This window comes from Pinus tabuliformis, chromosome 3_1 (genome assembly GCF_031772625.1).
Source record: "Pinus tabuliformis cultivar Carrire ecotype Pingquan chromosome 3_1, CPIR1, whole genome shotgun sequence".
In the NCBI taxonomy this organism is placed as follows: domain Eukaryota; kingdom Viridiplantae; phylum Streptophyta; class Pinopsida; order Pinales; family Pinaceae; genus Pinus; species Pinus tabuliformis.
In genome coordinates, this window is record NC_142301.1 from 501,422,753 (window position 1) to 501,443,740 (window position 20,988).

The window sequence follows — 20,988 nt, forward strand, 5'->3', positions numbered from 1 at the left end:
TGAACAATTGGATCTAACAGGTACCAAAATGTTCAAGTTTCAAAACAAGCTAAAACACATCAAACACAGAATCAAAGAATGGAACACTGAAAAGTTTGGAAACATCTTCCAGGAAAAGAACATTATTGAAGGAAAGTTAAATCAAATTCACACAGAATGGGCTTCCGGGACCTACAAAGAAGACTCAAAAGAACAGGAGAAGGTTCTGATGCAGCAATGGCAACTTCGTTGCCAACAGGAAGAAACTTTGTGGAAACAAAAATCAAGGATCCATTGGCTGAGGAGGGAGAGAAAAATACAAAATTCTTCCACGGATCAACTATGGACTACAGGGGAGAAAACAAAATGCTTAGGCTCGAAAATGAAACAGGGGAAATCCTTCAAAACCGCAAGGACATATCAACGCTGCTCACTAGGCACTTTCAGCACATAGCTAAGGAAAAGCAAGAAGATAGATCTGAGGCCATAGAGGAACTAACTAAAGCAATACCATGCACCATAACCTCAAAGCAAAACTCTGCACTGGTCAGAAAAGTTTCAATGGAGGAAGTGGAGGAAGTGGTCAAAAGCATGCCAATGGATAAAGCATCGGGACCGGATGGCTTTACAATCAACTTCTACAAAGCTTGCTGGTCAACCATCAAAACAGAGGTTTGGGAAATTGTCGAAGACTCGAGACGCTCAGGTTCTATACTCAAATCCCTGAACGCCACTTTCATAGCGCTTATCCCCAAGGAAGAAGAATCCAATTCCCCCAACAAGTTTCGGCCTATAGCCCTCTGCAATGTGATATACAAAATCATTTCTAAAGTCATTGCAAATAGACTTAAGCCTGTTCTTCCTAACCTTATCTCAAAAGAACAATCAGGGTATGTGGAAGGCAGGCAGATTCTAGACAATATCCTCTTAGCTCAGGAGATGATTCACACCCTGCAGACAAGGAAACTTCCAGGTATGCTAATGCAACTAGACCTCTCAAAAGCATTTGACAAAGTAAACTGGAATTACTTGGAGGCCATTCTAAAGGCCTTCGGCTTTGACTCGCAATGGATCAAATGGATCCTCGCTCTAATCAAGTCTTCCAACTTTTCCATCCTAGTAAACGGATCCCCCTCTGCTCCATTCTCCCCCTCCCGTGGTATTCGTCAAGGAGACCCTCTCTCCCCCTTCCTTTTTGTAATCCTCATGGAAGGGCTCAGTAGGCTCATTCACAAAGCAAGAAAGGAGAGAAAGCTTTCTGGCCTTCGCCCTTTCCCCTCCATTCCTGCCACTACGCACCATAAATTTGTTGACGACACAATGTTACATGGCTCTCCTACTGTCAAAGAGGCTATGGCCTTCAAAAGTATCCTCCATCTCTTTAGTAAAGCTTCAGGTATGGAGATAAACCAGGCCAAATCGACTATATTCTTCTTCAACACTCATCCTGCCATCCAGATCCATCTTTCCAATATCCTGGGGTTACGAAAAAGCTCTCTTCCTTCTAAGTATCTGGGAGCCCCTCTCACCACCAAGCCTTGGCAAAAAATTCACTGGGAAAACATCTTAGCAAAACTGGAGAAAAAATGCAAGCATTGGACTCACAGGGCTCTTAACCTAGCAGGGATACTTGTCCTAACCAAAGTTGTTCTGCAGGCCATTCCGCAGTATTTTCTTTCCATCATGTCAGCCCCCAGCGGCATCACGCAGAAGATTAGAAACATCCAACGATCCTTTCTATGGAGTGGTAATGCGGAAAAAAGAAAATGGGCACTAGTGGCCTGGAGCAAGCTCTACACCTTGAAAGCAGCTGGAGGTTTAAACTTAATCGACCCCCATATCGTCAACAAGACATGTGGAGCCAAGTTATGGTGGCATTGGCTGAAGGAAATCAACCTACCGTGGGCCAGACACTGGAAGGAGAAATACACTCCCCACTACAACAATCAGGACCTAATCAGGATATAAGAAACTTCGGAGGGCTCTCCAATATGGAACTTAGCCAGAAGAAACCGCAACTTAATTCAGGACCATAGCTTTTGGGAGATCCGCAACGGAGAAACTGCCCTCTTTTGGGAAGATGCTTGGCAGCAGCTTCCAAAACTGGAACAACCAGAGCTAGAAGAGTTCAAAACAGATTGCCAGAACAGGGGAAAATTCACAGTCCACCACTACTGGAACCCTAACAGCTGCGACCAGGAATGGAGGGAATGGGTTGTCCAGGATGAGGAGAACCCAATTGAAGAAAATAACAGCACAAAAAACCTCCTGAAAGGCCTAAATAACCGCACTATCAGGAATACCACAGAAAACGACATCCTGAGATGGGGTATGAAAGGCAGCGGGAACTTCACTCTCAAAGAAGCCAGAGAGCAACTTGAACTCTCGGAGCAACTGGAGGTGACTCAATGGAGCAACAAGGTTTGGGACGCCACATTTTGGCCTAAAATAAAAACCTTCTTATGGCTCTTCATGAGCAGGAAAACCCTCACGTGGGAGAACTTGCACAGAAAAGGTTTCGAAGGCCCCTCCATTTGCCCCATGTGCAAACAGGCAGAAGAAACCATGAACCACCTTTTCAACTCCTGCAACTGGGCCGATCAATTATGGCAAAGAATGGAAACTACATTTAAGCAAACAAACAGAGACAGGGAATCCATACACAATACCATCATGCACTGGCCTACCAATTACTCTAACAACACAAGAATCAACAACATATGGAAAATTCTACCAGGCTTCATCACTTGGACCCTCTGGAAAGAAAGAAATCGCAGAATTTTTCAGGATGAGCATAGAAGCATAGAATACCTGCATAGCATCTTAATCCAAAACATGCGCCAACTAATCCTAGTGAAATGCAAGGCAGATCCTGACAATCATCCTTCGGCCGAGGACCAACGAATACTGGAAGCCTTCAACCTACTCAATGCTCCTCAACCGGGTTCATCCGGACAACAGCAACACTTCAACACAGAACCAAAGAGCTGGAGGCCACCACCGGAAGGGTTTTTAAAACTAAACTTTGACGGTGCCTCGAGAGGCAATCCCGGCCAAGCAGGGATTGGAGGAGTCATCAGAAATCATGAAGGAGACATACTCTACATTTACAGCAAAGCTCTGGGGGAAGGCACCAATAATGAAATGGAGTTTGCAGCGCTGGAAAAAGGGTTGAGGATCCTCCAAACTAATCAAACAGGCAAGGCAGTAATTGAAGGAGACTCAGAGGTGGCCATTAATGTAGCCAGGAGAATCCAGGGAGGAACGCCGGCTAGCAAAGTAACCAAACATTGGCGACTGTCCAAAGTCACAGACAACATTGCTAAAATGATCGGGACAATGAAAGGACTCATCTTTCATGCAGTAAGGCGTAATGCCAATGCAGTCGCTGACCACTTGGCTAATCATGGGATTGAACACCCCAACGAAATATGGGACAGCTGTTGGCAGCAGGTCGACAACCCGCAGTTAAAGAGCAAGTGCATCCAGCTCTCACAATTGGATATGGTGACGACAGTGGAGCCCGTCCGGAGGGTCGAATAGACCTTCTCCATAATGGCATGAACAGGCTGACTAGGCGTATACCATTTATTCCAAGCAGCATGCGAAGGACATACAGGATGAGGGCAACCATGAAAGCAGCAGGTGACAAAGATTTGGGCAGGGCCATAATCTGGGGTGATATGAGCCGCCGAATCATTACAACGAACAGGGACACATGGCACATTTTGGGGCATGCAGGGCGCGGCGACCGTAGGAGGGCTCAATTATCCCAAATCCCAAACAAAAATCCTTCACATCGCAATAATGGTGATCAGACGTGCAAGTTGCACAAATTTATCCGATCACTCGCCGGAAACCTCCCCGATTTTGATTATATAATCACTCTCAATTACCCAAATACAGACATTGTTTCTGTGGATAGCATTCTTGTCCCTCCTCTTTCTGCAACTAATGATCGAGATTCTGTTAGGCAAGAAAGCAGCACTATGGCTGGGGAGACTAGCCGCAATCAATCTGCCAACAAAGATTTGCAGCAGGCCAGGGAGACGTTCGAGAGGCAAACCTCGCAGCAAAACAAGCGCAGAATTATTGATTCAGAGGCCACGGTCAAGGATGAAGAAATCAAACTCTCTGATCAGCAAATCGAAAACGAGGTCGACTGGATCCAGGACCCGGGAACTCCCAGCACCCGGGCCACTCAGTTCGTAAGAACTCAGGCAGAAGCTTGGCGAATGAAGACCCTCCTTGCCAAAGCCATGGACGTCCAGGGGGAGCACGCGGATCAGCTGCGTAAACTCAAGCAGTTTGCTGAAACTATTGCGCATGATCACATGGCAGTGGTGGAAAGCAGCGAGTTCAAACTGAGTGCAATCCAACAACAAGTCGACGCCATGACGAAGAAACTCATTGTGCTGATCAAGATTCTGCAGCAATTCATTGGGAAAGACAACAAGCCAGCCGATGAGCAGAAGGCTGAACCTTCAGGTGACCAGTAGGGTGCCTCTTCCAAGCCTGGGCAAAGCTACATGGCAAAACCCAACCTGGCTCTGGAAATGTTCAAACGCCTCTGATTCGGCAGTCCTTCTGGCCTCCCCTGCTCTTCTCTTCTCGGCGGGTTCTATGTCTTCGTTCCAGGTTTCTTTTGTCTTTGTCTACTGTCCACTCGTGCTTACTGCCGCCCTGCGTGGTGTGCATGCTCTCAGTCTTCAGTTATATAGTTTTTTCCAGTCCTCTGTCATTCTAGACTCTTCTGATATCATGGGCCAAGGCCTGCAGTTCAGCGGCCAGTAATCTGCTTCTGCAGAATTTTGTACTATATTTTTGTTAATATAAAGCTTACTTACACAAAAAAAAGTATCTTTATTTGCTTGAATTTTATTATTATTTTCTTGCTCTATTTTTTATGGTTGGATTGAGTTTTGCAAAGAAATCTTGATTTTAGATCCTCAGGCGTTAAGGGAATTTTTCAGTTGGACTAGCCAACTCTCGATCCATGTTTTCTGAAGTGCCCAGTGAAATTAATCCTGGGCTTATCATAAGATTTTTTGTTTTATTGATGCATGAGGGTTTCGAGGTAGCACTTTTAAAATTTAAAAATATTTTAATTTATGTGCAATAGAATGATATAAATCTGACTACTTAGAGCTTTTAGTCTGTAAATTTTGTAATTATTTAACTAGGTTTTTGGGGTTTTAAATTTCATCATTGTATATATCGTTTCTGGGTGTTTTGTTTTGGTCATTGCATGTACATATTTGAAGGAGAAATTTTGTTTGACGTCAAATCTAGGCCTTGGAAGGTAAGATCTGGCCTCAATATCATTTTACAGGGACATTATTTTCAGTGTAAGTGTTTTAAATTCAAGTCCAAGGTCTTCTGGGAGAAAAAAATTTAGGCAGAGATATATTGGTTCAAAATTTAAATTTTTCTGGAGTTTTTAGGCTACCATTTTTCTGCCTGGAAGCCTCTCAAAATTTCGTTCCTATCTCTTGCTACATTTTCTCCAACATTGTTTCTCTTCTTTGGAAAATTTTGATACTTTTCTCTCTTCCACATGGGTTTTCTCTCCCCATGCGTTTTGGGGTTTCTCCTCATCTCTGCATTTTTCCTCCACCATTACTCCCTCTTCTGTGTTTTATGTTCCATTGTCGCAGATCCTTCAACCTGTAAATCGTTGTCTTACCCTTCCCTCATAGTCTTCATCCTCTCCATCACTTCCTGTCTATGTCTCCTTTAGTTGTAGTCACATTCTTCTCCACGACTTTCTTCATGTTGTCGTCCTGCATTCACCCAAACATTTCGATTTTTTAATTATTTATTACTTCATTTGTATGCGTTAGGCTAGGTTTAGGTTTTACTTTTTTATTTTTATTTATGCTAGGTTAGTTTAGTTAGTTCCTTTCGATTTCATTTGATTCTTTTTATTTTTTTTTTGGTTAACTTACTCATTTTTTATTTTAAATTGATTTTTATTATTTGTGTTTGTTTAGTTTAGGGTTTGTGTTAGATTTATTTTATTTTGTCTTTTAGATTCGTTTTGATTTAAAATTTGATTTTTGATTTTTATTTTTTGTCTTGTTTTGAGTTCACATTTTCTTTTCTTTTTTTACTTATGATTTTTTATTTTGATTTTGATTTCCTTTCCTTTTACTTTTATTTTTATTTTTTATTTTGCTTTAAAAAAAAATAAAAATAAAAATAAAAAATCTTAAAAACATTAAAAAATCTAAAAAATTTAAAATTTGTTTGGTGACTTTAGAACTGCTAAGGAATTAAATCAAAAGAGGAATTTGAGCAATTACATTTTTATTTTTATGTGGCCTACGACCCATAAAAAATTATAAATTTGATTAAGGACTTTTGATTTGATTTTTTAATCACATTAAAAAATTCATTTACCACATTAAATTAATTGCCTAAGGAATAGCCTTAAGGGTTAGCTCAATCGGTCGAGTCCTAGTTGTTAAGTGCCTCGCCAATCGGGAGGTCACAGGGTGGTTAGGCCCTGATAGTCTAGACGGCAGGATTTGATTCCCTTCGAGGTTGATCTGCCCAGATTGTCCTATGTGAAAAGAAATTGCCTAAGGAATAATTAAATTGTTAATATAAAGTTCCTTGGTGTCCTTTCGTGATAGTGATTTCTCTATTGTCAGGTGTGATTAATGTTTTAAAATCATTCACTATTGGAGAATGAAGAATTATTCTAGATCTGGGTTATTAATGAAAATCATTTTAAATATGGAATCATTGCTTAGCATTTAAATTTCATAATTCTTCACAAGATTTAATTGCTAAAAACTCTTGCATTTTTTTTGGACGTTGACATTTAATTGTTCAAGATCGTCGCTTGGCCACATTTATAAATTGCTCTAAATAACTTGTTTTTTATTTAGTCTATGGCTAATTGAATACAAAGGCATTGGTCTTAAATCATTTATTTCTCGTGATTGTGTCTTGTTTGTATTAATTGTTTAATCTATCAATCTCAGTTGACCAGGACTTGTTCTAAATTCATCAAGTTGTCCATCTTTAAGTCTCTTAGAGTTTGTGATTCACAGTCCATTCTCATTCATTCACCTTATGGACTACCCCCTTTGACTTGTCTAGGAGAGAGTCTAAATGGAGTGAGTAAGGATTAGAGTGACAGCCCTTACTCTGAGCATTGTCGCGGTGCCTAGAAACTTTGTGCAACAATAGGCATCATTGAATTGGATTAATTTGACTCTTTTTCCTGTGAGCCTAAGGATTTGAGGGTTTTAAGACCCCTTTCTCTTCCTTGACTAGTTTCAGTGGAGGTGATTGTCGAAATTTTTAGCTATGGTCGGTCTTCAGAATTCATTAAGCCCTCCAAATGAAAGAAACAATAAATAAAAAATGTAAATATCAAGTCGCCTTCAAAAGAGAGAATTTCAATTTTTGAAATTTAAATTTGTTAAGTCGGCCCTCCAAAAGGATCAAGTTGGTCTGCCCTCTTGTCACACCCATTCGAGCTCCACAGTTCACATATAAGGGCAACTCGACTTCCTTTTGGAGCAACCAATTCGGATGACTATCTCTTATTGTCTCTGTTCACACGTGTGAAAATAAGAGGATGAATCTGAGGTAGACTTGAAGGATGAATCTGAAGTAGACCAAAATTTCAAGAGGCCGAATTTGTCTCTGGTTGACCGGGTTGGACATGGGTATGTTTGTGGTCAATTTGACTTTGTTTTTTTACTGGAAGATTAGATTGTATCTCTTGTTGAATTGAATAATTTCTCTAAGAAAAGGTTGTTGGGTTTTTCCCTAGAAGAAGGTTTTTCCAAGGTAAATATTTGTGTCTCTTGTTTGGTTGTCTTTTTATGATCGTACTATTGTTAATGTCTCTACTATTGAGATCTTCTATGTAATTGCTTACTAATGAATATGAATATAAGAAGGATTAAAACACTAGAAGTAATTATCAGATTAGAGGACCTTGAAAAATCAACATGGTACCAGAGTATGGATGAAAGAGAATCCTTGAAGAATCCAAGTCAGCATGTCTCAAGTTACTCTTCTAGGACTTGTTCTCTATCAGATGGCATTAGTCATTCTTATCCTTACATTTTTTGTGTAAAGGATCCAGCCCTAGAAGAAAACAAAGCTACCCATCTACTACATTGAAAAATCAAGTTTCTACCTATCTATTGAATGAGGGACATGTTGAAGTTTCTAAGTCTACCAGTTAGAAACCCTCCATGCACTTTACTGATTTATTCCTACCTACTTGTTCCATTACTTAACAAGTTATTTACAATGTAAATGCTGAAAATAAACACTAGTGCATGCTCAACATATTACAGATCATCAACTGAAGGAAACAGAAACAAGCACACAAAATGACACCGTTATTTTTGGACCAGTGTCCCCGGAAAAACCCAATGCGGGAAAACCAGTGCAGCTATCTAAGGGTTTTCTTATTAAGCAATTTCAGAGTATAATCTGGGTGCAAAATATGGCTTACCCAATAGAGAATGCTCTTGGCAGTATTACCTCTCAGTCTGAGACAAATGTCCCGGCTAAAATCCTGGATAAATCCTCTGGCAGCTCCTCATCTCCAATCTGCCCTAGAAACCCTACCGTCTGCCTTTCTAGATTGCGTCATCCTCTCTCTGCCCAGCGCTAGCCCTGCATCACCTTGAATGGGCATGCGTCAGCCTCAAAATGCCCTGTGTCAGCGTTCTGGACCTCTACGTCAGCAACGCTGGCCTCTCTGAAGCACTGCGCAGCCCTTGGCTACCTCTACGTGGACCTGCGTGAGCCCTGGCTGGTTCTGCGTCACTCTCTCTGGCTCTTACGCTGATCTCCCAGCACTAACTCTGCCTCTTTGTCTCTCTGTACTCATTGCCCCTTAACTACAACTTCGATCATTGATTCTATCTCTCTTAGCAAACCTCGCTCTAGAGAATAGAATGACTGATCATCTGGTGTACTCTCCAAATGACCCCTCAAGCCCCCTCTTATAATTTTCTCGTTGACATATCAACGGCCGAGATTAATCCCCTAATCAATGGCTAAGATTATATTTGGCTTGATCCATGACTTTTGGACCATTCTAACACTGTTTTATATTAATTCACATTAATATTTTAATTTCCCTCAGTTTAGACTTAGGGACTCCATTAAAAATATTAATTATTTTAATATCTCCCAAACTGTTTGGAATCTGCCCAAAGTATTTTTAGGTATTGGATATCTCATGTGCCCCAACCTCTCCACCAAATTTCGTGGCTAGAGCACATCTGATGCTACCCCAAATCAACAGGACAAAGTCCAAAATCTATTGAAGAAAGGCCTCAACTAAGGCCGCAGTAAGTAAGGACCTCACTTCCACTGTTAGAGGGTTGAAAGGATTCAGAATTAAGATGCAGGAGTAGAAGAAGGCCAAAAGGCCTTAGTGCAAAAAACCTTAGGGGCTAAAGGGCCTCAATCCAAAAACAAGAAAGCTGAGAGGCCTCAAGAGCTGGACAACTAGGCCGCAAACCAAAAGGCCTCATAACCTTGACAACACAAAATTGTGATGAACAGAAGTTGTAAATGATATTTCTTTGAAGAAGTTATTCATCTATTCTTACTTGAAGAAGGAGAACTATAGATTATTGACTATAGACATTGAAGCATAACTTTTTGAGGTCACTTGTTGAGGCAGAATGGATATTGGATACACTTATTTCAAAAATAGTTGGGGAATATTGATGATTGAATACAGACTCACTCCACTAGCCTCATGGTTTGAAAGTGAAAGCAAAAGAATTCATGCTTTATCACTCCGATATGATGATCATGCACAGGGGTTGAGTTCATTTTTGTTGGCATGGTAGTTGAAAGGGAATTTATAAGTTAACAATAAGGATGAGAGAAACAGCCTCGGCTAATATGAACAAGTGTCCAAAGTATCTCAGACCCTAGCCTGGACTCTGGAAAGAAAATTGACAGCACAAACTAGTAAACTAGGTTTCTCATACAACTAAAGTAAAGACTTGTACATTTGTTTCAAAGTCTTTGAAATCAGTGGTGTTGAAACCATAAGTTCTTGACAGTTGAAGACTCTAGTTTCAAGAAGGGTTCATTATATCTATGTCCTTATTTATACTAAACATAAACTAAATCAAGGAAGTTGTTTTTGTTGAGCATGTATTTGTGAAAGTCAGATCTGGTTTGAGCTTGATTGAGGCCTATTTTTGAAGATGACCCGAGCACGAAGTAGAAATATACCTCTGAGGCTGATCCAAATCTATGGTTCTATACAAAATTTTCTAAAGCATTCCTGAGATCTGAGCTTGGTTCTGAAGTCTAAGATTTATTGTTAACGAATAAATCAAGCCCTTTCTGTTGATGACTTGTGCTTAAATAAAATAGGCAGACTCTGAGGTTCTTCTCAGAAACTCTCAGCCCTAGTTGAAGAATTGTTATAAATGCATTTAGAAGACATGAATAGGCTTATCTAAAGAAGGATTAGTGGTTATATGAAGGTATGAGTCTTGCCTGACACATTACAAGTATTGTCAAATAGAAGTTTTAAGGTATGACGTTTGCAGTGACAAGGAAGTGGCTCTTGAGCAAGTTGGCAGACTATCATCGACCATAATCCTTGCATGACAATAGTGATGTTACTGACAATAGACATAAAAAATGATGGTATTATTTAAACCCTAGAAGACCTGAAACTTTTTAATTTGGATAATAAGGCCTACTAAGGGTGATGGACCAAGCACTTGTGATGAGAACATTTGTCATCCTAAAGTATGATGTGTTGATCGAAGTTTATGTTTGGACCTGTGTAAGGAAATTTTCTTTGATTGTATTATACTGCACAATATGTATTCAGGAGCAGAGTTTTGTCTCTAGAATACTAATATATGGTACAGCTACAAAAAATATCTTGCATGCCTCAGTAAGGGCTTTTGTCAAGTATACAGAAGATGCCTTGCATTGTACTGTTGTAATTATGATAATATTGGTTGAGACATGTCGAATACCATTGCTTGATTCTAGTTGTTTCTAGAGAAGAATAGTATAGTTTTCCTTCAAGCATTTGAGATATGGTCAATTTGTTTTGATTCAAGCAAGATACTCCAAAATCAGAGAGAGCTGAGAAGAAAGGCCCTCACTCATAGAGAAAGGGAAGTCATAACATGAGCTATGAGCCTTTCTTGGAAGATTTGATAGTTCTTAGGGTTTGTAAACCCTAGATAAATATTTAAGAATATAGTTAAGAAATCCCAAGGGTTTGTGAATAAAACCCTAGAGCTGGACATAAAGTATTGAAAAACAATGATTTCACTAAATGAAGAAACCCTAGCTCATCCAAGGAAGGAAAGACAATCATAATGCATGAGGACAAATATGATGAATTTGCAGATGAATTTCTATGATTTCTGGAAAGAAAGCAAGAATCCAAAGGGAGATGACAAATACCATTCAATCCTCAAAGATAAGTACTTCATATATTTCTTTCTTATTGCTTTATTTCTAGTTAGCCTCTTGTCTTTGTATCTTTTGCTTTGTTATAATCGTTCTTCCTTAGCCTCCTAATGAGGCTTGCAGGTACATTGTAAAGGCAGCTAAGACTCTGGAAACAGGCAGAAGCATCAGGAAGAACAAAGCATGGCAAGAGGATTCTCTCAGCAAGAGCAATTTTCATTCAAGAGGGAGAAATAGTACAGAGATCTAGAGCCATGCCAAATGACCAGAAGAGCTTCCAATTTAGAGGGAGCAGACTGTCAGGCCAACAAGTCCGAAAGAAAGATGTATACGGAAATTGTGTCGAGACTTGTAGGGAAGTCAGTGGTGACTTCCAAGTGGACCTACAAGACCTAGCATGTAATAGATGGTAACAATGAGAAGCACAAAGCAGGATTCATGAAAATTCTCCTAGAAAGAGGGAGAGGACTATGTCAATACATTTGCTCCTATTGTCAGCTACACTTCTATTAGAAGTATTATCTCTGTGATTTATGTTGAAGGTTACACTAGATGGATATAAACATTTTTTCCTCGATGAAGCAATTGAAGAAGTGTTGTTGGGCAGTGGATCCCCCCATAGCATGTTTTTGGGGCTTGAAGCCCGAATTTTGGTCAAGTGTAATGTAAAGACCCCGTGAAATGCGGGCGCGGAGCGTGAGAATCTAGGGTTGTCCGCCCTAAAATAATGTAATTTAATGTATGGTATGTCAACCTACCCATGGTGCGCAGACCATGGGATTGTATAAACAGAGCGAAGCTCTAAGTGTAAAGTCAGCTTTTAATTTTTGGATAAGTAATAGATAGATGCAAAGGCATGGTTAGAAGATAGAAGAAAATATGAAGTGTATTGGGTCATAGTAGTAGGTAGAGACTCTGCAGCTGAGTGCGCGGAGGCCTAGTAGAGTCTGCAATTGAGTGCGCGGACCCCTGCAGCTGAGTGTGCAGGGCGGAGTCGGGTCTGTAACTGATCTTGAATATTAATAAAGATAAGATTGATTCAGAATATTGTGCATCTGCTTGTAGATCTGTAATTATATGTTCTGGTTATCAAGTACGCGCGGTAATCTGAAAGTTGAACAAGTAATAAGAATATTGGGCCCGCACAAACCAAGTTAAGCACTAATCTAATAGCACATTAAGGATTGGGTCGGAATAATACAGTATTTGCGAAGGTGCGCACAGGTTGCAAAGAATAGAAAGTTGCGGGGAGCAGCACGACGCGCAAAATAGGATCGTGAATCTCCAGAACCCTCATCAAGACATCCCTAGGGTGCAGAAACTTGGTTCCAGCGCCCTCCCATACTACTTCAAGTGAGACCTCAGTTCGCGCTCCGTGAACTGTTGTTGAAAGGGCCAGTAGTACTGGGATTTGCTTGGCTAAACTCACTGCTGAACCTGGGTCAAGGTCCACCAAGCCAACAAATGACTCTGTTGTCGGGACCGGGATCTGCATAAGGGATGTCTGATGTCGTGTCACTGGAACCCAACAAAGAAGGAAATCGAAGAGTGGTTGGACAAGAAGATTCACGAGTTTGTGACACAGGAAAACAGAACTCCGCAGATATCCGAGAAAATGTGGCTAGATCGCTACATGTATATGGAAATCCACGAGATCTTCTTCGCATCCTTTCCTTCTGAATTGTATGAGTGGATCACGAGGTTAGCCAATAGCCAGGGAAGGTGTAAGCTCGACCAACCAATAGTGTGGACTCTGGAATTAGTGCGTAGACTAGAGGCATCAGAAGATAAGATCGCGCGAGCTGTAGACCATTGGCTCGACCGGATAATAGGGGGATTTATCATTGAGTTCGCGATAGACACAACCGTGAACAATAGCGAAGCAGAACAACGTTTTCTCAAGGGACTGCGAGGTAAGTACATTAAATATTTGAATACTTGGATTAAGATGTTGTTATGTGAAAAGCGAGATATGCGAATACATTAATGTTTGGAATGACGCAGAGTGGAACGATCTACAAAGGTAGTGGAGAACTAGGAAACAGTCCCTTAATTTTACCTTCGTGAGAGAGCGAGGAAGAGCTCGCTCAGGTCTCTCCGAGAAGTGCAGTTAGTTTGATAAGGAAACGCATTCCGCAGTTACCAACCCCACCTATGCCACCACCTGCTTCACCACCCTCACCTCCATTTTCATCCACTCCACCTCCACCAACCCTGCAGTTCAACATGGCGAGCGCGATCAAGCTACCCGTATTCAGAGGAGTAGGGAATGAGGATCCAGACCAGTTCTGGTTCGTGGTAATATCAGTGTGGGAAGCACAAGGGGTCATAGACGACAACATTAAGAAGGCTACATTGGTTAGTGCGCTGCAAGATCGTGCATTGATATGGTATATCAAACACTCTAAGAATCACCCAAATGCAGGAATAGCAGAGATCCAGAATGTGTTGAACAGAGAATTTAGCTGACCGAAATCGGAGACACAGTCAATCATCGGGTTTAAAGAGATCACAATTCTTCCAAGGGAGACCCTCTGGGATTTGGATCAGCGGCTGAAGAGTACGATCAGTGAGGCTAATATGACACTCACAGATGCGCAGCATTGCGCATGGTTTGTGGCATCTCTAACACCGCACCTGAGGACGGCGTTGTCGCAACAAAAACTTTCTACCCAGGCCAAAGCGTTGGAAATGGCGATGAGGTTACATGAGACACCAATGCAAGATCCAAGGTTGGGGGTTCAACAAATCCATGTGCAACTATAGAGTCTCTGCCTGGAAATGCAGAGCTTGAAGCAGGATAGGGCACCGTGGGGAGAGGCGTGCAAGGAAGTATGGTACGTAAAATGCAAAGGCCAGGGCCATGATAAGGATCACTGTCCAGTATTTGCGAACTACTTGGCAGGGGGGCGGGGCAATGCTATTGAGACCAAAGGCACAGGCAGGGCCGAATACGACACCCTCATTATGGTGCGCAATCTATCAGATAGGAGGAAAGCACATGACGGATAATTGTCATTTGTTGCAGAAGTATACAACGGCACCCCAAAAACTGTTTTGTAATTTTTGTAGGTCGATGGACCATGACAAGCATACTTGTCGTAGCTACAAGTTAATGATGGATTGGACCCCAGCCTATCGGATGCAGATAGAAACGTGAGCCCTCAACCCAACGGCAGGGATGGTGCACTTTGGATTTCAAGGGCGAGGTCGAGGACGAGGAGGAATGGGACCAGGAAGGGGCCGCAGACAGTTAATTTGTTACAATTGCGGAGGACCAGGGCACTACGCCCACAATTGTACCAACCCAGCTAGAATATCATGTTCATATTGCGCTCAGTTCCATGAAGTAGTAGATTGTCCTGCGTTGACCGCACAAATGCGTGAGAAGGGGGTACTCCAGCCTCCTCTGACTCAAAATATTCAAATGATGAGGTCTGAACAGCGCGAAGAAAACCCAAATGTGAACATGATGCTCAGAAGTGGTGCGACCACAAGGGAGGATAAGGGGAAGCAGCCCGAAGGAGATACATGGGTTCGCAAGGCTCCTACAAAGGAACCTGAGTTTGACATAGAACGCACAAAGGAGACGTTCATGGAAGCTAAGAAGAGTTTCGCAGAGGCCTCCACTTCAGGTAGCAAGGATCAACCAGAGCCAGGGATGGATCCTTCTATCCTTACTACCTTTTTGGACACATGCATGAAACTACTACGCGACAATAAGGCAGTTAAGGGACTACAGGAGTTGATCACCAGGTGTTCAGAGTCAAGAGAACAGCGCATAGTCTGGAAACTAGGAAAGCATGCATTGTGCACCAGGAGGGAAATGAGATTGATGACGCATATTAGCGAGTATGAAATGGATCGGGTAATCCTAGACCTGGGTTCGGATGTGAATGTGTTACCAAATCAAACATGGGAACGCATGGGCAGGCTCGTGTTACACTGGTCCCCTATTCAATTATGAATGGTGAACCAACACAAGATTTTGCCCATGGGGAGGTTGCAAGGGGTAACAGTTGATATCGAAGGCGCGAGCACACAGATGGACTTTGAAGTAATAGATATTGTCGATGACAGCAATCCTTATGCCACGTTGTTAGGAATAGAAAGTGCCACTGATATGAATGGAGTCATCAACCTGAAGAAGCGGAAGATGATATTCGAGAAAAAGTCCCTACGTGTAGTAGTTCCGCTAGACCCAGCCGAAGGAGCACGCAACACTGAACCAGTGCGCGACGATGAGCTAGATTGTATTTACCAGATAACGACGCAAGACCAAGATTGGGTGAACCCGACTGCAGATGGGAGAATCACATGGGAGCGCGACAGCTCCTGTGCTTCAAATTCAGACGAAAAATTAGAACGCTCGTAGAACCAGTTGCACGAAGTGACAACACTGAATTGTAACATGATGATTAGATCACTACATTGCGTGACAATAGAGGCAAGGGAACTGCTAACATATGATGCAGTAACAGCGGTGGATGAATTCCTGGACAAATTTGAAGGTTCAGTACCAGAACAACAGTAGTACAGTGCGTTGGAATGGGCACTGAGCGCAACCCCCGCACAATGGTGGAGTACACATCAGGAGACCATTGTAAACTAGCGCGAATGTAGAAGGCGGATGTGCTTGCGGTTTGGAAGCCCCCAGCATCGAACGAGGGCTTGGCAGCCAGGACAAAGCAGCTTGCGCACCTACCTGTGTCGATGGGTGCAGACGTGTGTTGTGCAAGCACATCCCAGAATAAGGATCAAAAATCATAACCCGACGCGGCAACAGGAAAAGTGACACACACCACAAATATTCCACGCCGGGGCATTCACAAAGCTATGCGGAATCATGAATAGAGTTTACTAGGCGGAACGAACTGATTGGGACCTGCACGTACCAACAATCCGATGGCCCTATAGGGCCATGCACAAGAACTTGAGTGCGGGAATGTTCTGAAGACGGTGAGCAGAGTCAAGGTCGTAGCTTTGAAAAAGAATCCTCACGCAATAACTCCCATAATTGGGACAGCACGTGAGGACCAGAGCAAAGAGATTATACAGCGGCGAGAGGGCGAACATATGCAGATTCAAGAAGCCATTCAGCAAGGGAACCTTGAGCTTCACGAACTCGAAGAAGATCAGATACGACTGAAGCAGAGAAGCATGTTAATGGACGCAGAAATCAGAAAATTGGAAACCAAAATCATGCAAGCAATACGCGTCGAAAGAAGGATAGGAAAACATATGGGCAGCCATGTCACTGCACTAGAAGATTGTCGCCGAGAATTTCTGGCTCTGGTACCATGGCTCTGACTGCACCTTATCAGACAAAGTAACCAAGGAAGCGCACCGCATAAGGAAGAAGGCGAGGCGCTCATTGGCGCGAGGGTAACTAACGAAGGCCCACGGACCAAGTTGGAAGGCGACTTGAAGCCTCGCACCGGTGGTGCGACCACCTGAATATCTGTAGGAAGCACAGTCTCAATGCTCCAAGCAGTTAAAAGAGAGTGCGAGACTATAAAAGAGTATGTATGGGAGCTGCGCGACACTGAAGTTGCGCGCAGGATCAATATGACGCACGGGTCCCGTGTGCGCACAAGGGGCTGCGTTACTGCGCGGGTAGACTGGAAAGTGACTATTGTTGTCACTGTTCATGAGAAGATGTCCAATTTAAGGAAACGAGGAGCGGACGGCGGGCAATTAAGACACAAATTCAAAACTAGATTTGGGACTATCTGTCGCCAATCTCGCATTAATGAGTCAAATATGGGGAGAACAGTTGAATTTGAATTCAAAAGGGCCTATAAATCACAGGTGGCTCTCCACCGAACAACCCTTGGCGTTTTGAGAATTCAGTTGTTGCGCTATCAATTAGGTATGAACCAGACGAATTTGGAGGCTGTGAGAGCAAGTCCAGTGTTTGAAACATTACCGAAAGAGACACAGGATTTCCTGGTCAAAATGATGTCAACAACCAAGAGAGTCGCGCAGAGCCCTATGCCACCGGTGGGGGATGCACCAGAAATCCATAAATTGACCTAGACGCCGAGACCCACAAAGGATCCACACATAACAGGACCAGTTCGTATGCCTCCGCGAAATTTGCGGTTCGGTAAACTATCTATGGAAGACAAGGGCAAGACGGTTAATATTGAGACAAATGATGAGAAGGAGGATCTTCAGGCTTTCGTAGAAGAGATTGAACCAGATGAAGAAGTGGAGGAAGATATTCAGCCAGTACGCGCTGCAGCAAAACTGCCCAAATATGTCCCCCCATGGAAAGGGAAAGCAAAAGTACCCAAGGACGTGGATACCGTTAAGAGCGCACTCGAAACCCCACTCCTCCCAGATGGAATTCTATTTGAGGGTTCAGTCCTGGGCCGCATACCCACGATGAAATTTGAAGATTGGGACCTCGCGGATAGCGAAAATTTCCCACATTTGGATACTAGCCAACTTATGAAACAAAGCAAGGAGGGGTTCGTTACAATGCTACAGCCACGAAAATGGTTGTGCGGGGTGGAGGAGGCTGGGCTACTCCACCTACTATGGATTCCACACTTTCACCGGGCACCAATCATGATATTCATCATCAGGCAACTACTTTGCCTAGTGCATGATGGGTACTTGTGGCTGGAGGAGCTGATTCCCATTACGGCGGAGCTTATTCATAGGATTTCTCACCTCCCTATACGGGAAGGGACCCCGCAGAAATAGCTGGCCAAAGCAGAGACTTGGCGCTCGTAGAAGCCATGAAGAAGAAATACAAGTTAGAGAAGAAGTAGAGGGGCTATGTCAGTACTAGCATTCAAGACAAAGGGGTGTGCGTAGCCACCCAGCTGCTGGCAGGAAAAGTAATCAAAAAATGTCGCGGCAACGAGGTACCAACAACGATCATTGAGCTGGCCGAACAATGCGTCGATGGGTTACAGTTCAACTGGGCGCAGTTCCTCTGTGAGGAGTTCCTAACGAACTGCAAGGAGGTTCAGGAGCAGGGTAAGACCTTCCACTACACATGGTTTCTCTTATCCATCTTGTTGGTTGCAGGGGAATTGCCAGAGGACAGTCAGTTTCCTCCTCTTGACTAGGACTTGCTAGAGGTAGCGTGATACACATTGCTCTAGGCGATAAGGCACGCGACGCGCATCCGCAAGATCAAGATCTTCTGGATACTCATGGAGGCGAGTGTACGGATGTGGATCCACAAAGGCGCGCCTATTCCCCATGGTATACGATGGCCTGCAGAGCTTTGCAAACTTTAAGGCGGATATGCACAATGTGTATATCAAGGCGCGGAAGGATATGGAGCAGAACTACACCAAACTCCCGTTCATCGCAATCGATGACGCTCTTTTCACGGTGCTGGACCCCTGGCCACTCAAATGGCGCCCCCCGAATCTGGCAACGCTTGATGAGGCAGCAATACAAAGACAGAAGGATGTCGTCAAGCTGCTAGCACAACAGAAGCAGAACGAGCAGCTCGCCGAGGAGGTAAGGGCTTCCCGCGAGGGAGCGAAGGCCGCCGCAAAGCAGACCAATGTCGCCGAAAAAATTGTAGCAACTGGGGCCACCATGACACAGGAGGAAAGAGGCCCAGACCTGACTACAGGACATGGGACAGACGATACAGCGGAAGGTGCGGACCTAAGCACCACCTCTACACAATTGAAACGGTCGCGCTATATGGAATGAATAGGGCCACGGAAGAAGACCAAGGCTTCCAAATTGGATGGGGAGCTTATTACACTAACATAGGGTGACCTATACGACATCGGCAACACAGTTTGCGACGTCGCTAGGGAGGCGCTCCAAGAATTAATGACGGAGCAGCAGAATGTGTTGGGGGCACTCAGGGCACAACTGCAGGGACTTCAGGTGCGACTCCCACAAGAAGGAATGGTAGCCGTCTACGGTCCCACGGGAGCATAAACAACAGAGAAGTTGTGGGCCAAAATGGTCAACACCTTCGCGCTGCCAGAAGGAGCACTAACAACGGACATCATGGAGGATAGAGTCGTGGTAGGACAGATCAAGGGACTCGGCCTAAACTTGGTTTCCCTTCCGTAGGATATTTTATACCAGCTATAGGACGGAGCGATGACAAAACTCCGCACTAGGGAGGGACGCGCAGTGCAAATGTTAAGTGAACAACGAATCAACATCGAACAACTTAGCCTACAATGTGATGAAGCGGTGGCTCAGAACCAGCAGTTGGAGCAAATCGTAGAGGAAGCATGTCACCGTGTCCCAGAACTAGAAATTGCGACAGATCTGCCAGTAGGAATGCGGATCCACAAATTGGCCAGTGGATTCCTTGAGGCGAAGGAGAAAGCTACGAGGATCCAGCTGGACCTCAACCTGCAAATTGCTGAACTACGATTAAAGGCGCAGCCATCCACACCCCTAGAAGTTAGAGATTAGCGTGTCGGTGGTATCCGAAAAGGGTTGGAAGAAATTGAACAGGCAGTGCAGAGCTGGACCACGCTATTGGAAGAATCCTTCAGGGTCCTCACAACCTTACAGGAGGACCCCACCATACAGCGGTTGGAAACAGAGGCGCGGGAGCTTCAAATGCAATATGACAGTGTGCGGGACGACGCAGACAGTGGTCCTAACTCAGCGGCTCGTGAGGCTACAATAGGCAAAGGCATTGAAGGAGCAAGTGGACATAGCGCGCCAAAAAGAGGCAGTACTTAAAGCATGTGTCCAGCCTTGGATTGATGAGGCCTTCCTCATCACGGCCGACATCGAAGGAAAACTCGCACAAATGAAAGCGATGCATGACCTGAGATAGGGATTTGACCCTAACAATGAGCATTCGGCCGAGTGAGCAGAACGGATCTAGCGGACGACAAAGCAATGCGCTACGGATCTTCGCGCAACACAGGCACAGTTGGATGGACTTCGCACAAAGATCATCGCACTAGCAGAGTGACTCGGGACAAGTCACGATGATTGTGTTGGGGGCCTGTTGGGCAGCGGATCCCCCCATAGCATGTTTTTGGGGCTTGAAGCCTGAATTTTGGTCAAGTGTAATGTAAAGACCCCATGAAATGTGGGCGCAGAGCGCGAGAGTCTAGGGTTGTCCGCCCTAAAATAATGTAATTTAATGTATGGTATGTCGGCCTACCCATGGTCCGCGAACCATGGGATTGTATAAATAGAGTGAGGCTCTAAGTGTAAAGTCAGCTTTTAGTTTTTGGATAAGTAACAGATAGATGCGAAGGCATGGTTAGAAGATAGAAGAAAATCTGAAGTGTATTAGTTTGTAGTAGTAGGTAGAGGCTCTGCAAATGAGTGCGCAGAAGCCTAGTAGAGTTCGCAACTGAGTGCGCAGGGCAGAGTTGGGTCTGTAACTGACCTTGAGTATTAATAAAGATAAGATTGATTCAGAATATTGTGCATCTGCTTGTAGATCTGTATTTCTATGTTTTGGTTATTCTTTATGCATTTATATTATTTTCAAGTACGCGCGCTAATCTGAAAGTTGAACAAGTAATAAGAATATTGGGCCCGCACAAACTAAGTTAAGTGCTAATATAATAGCACAGTAAGGATTGGATC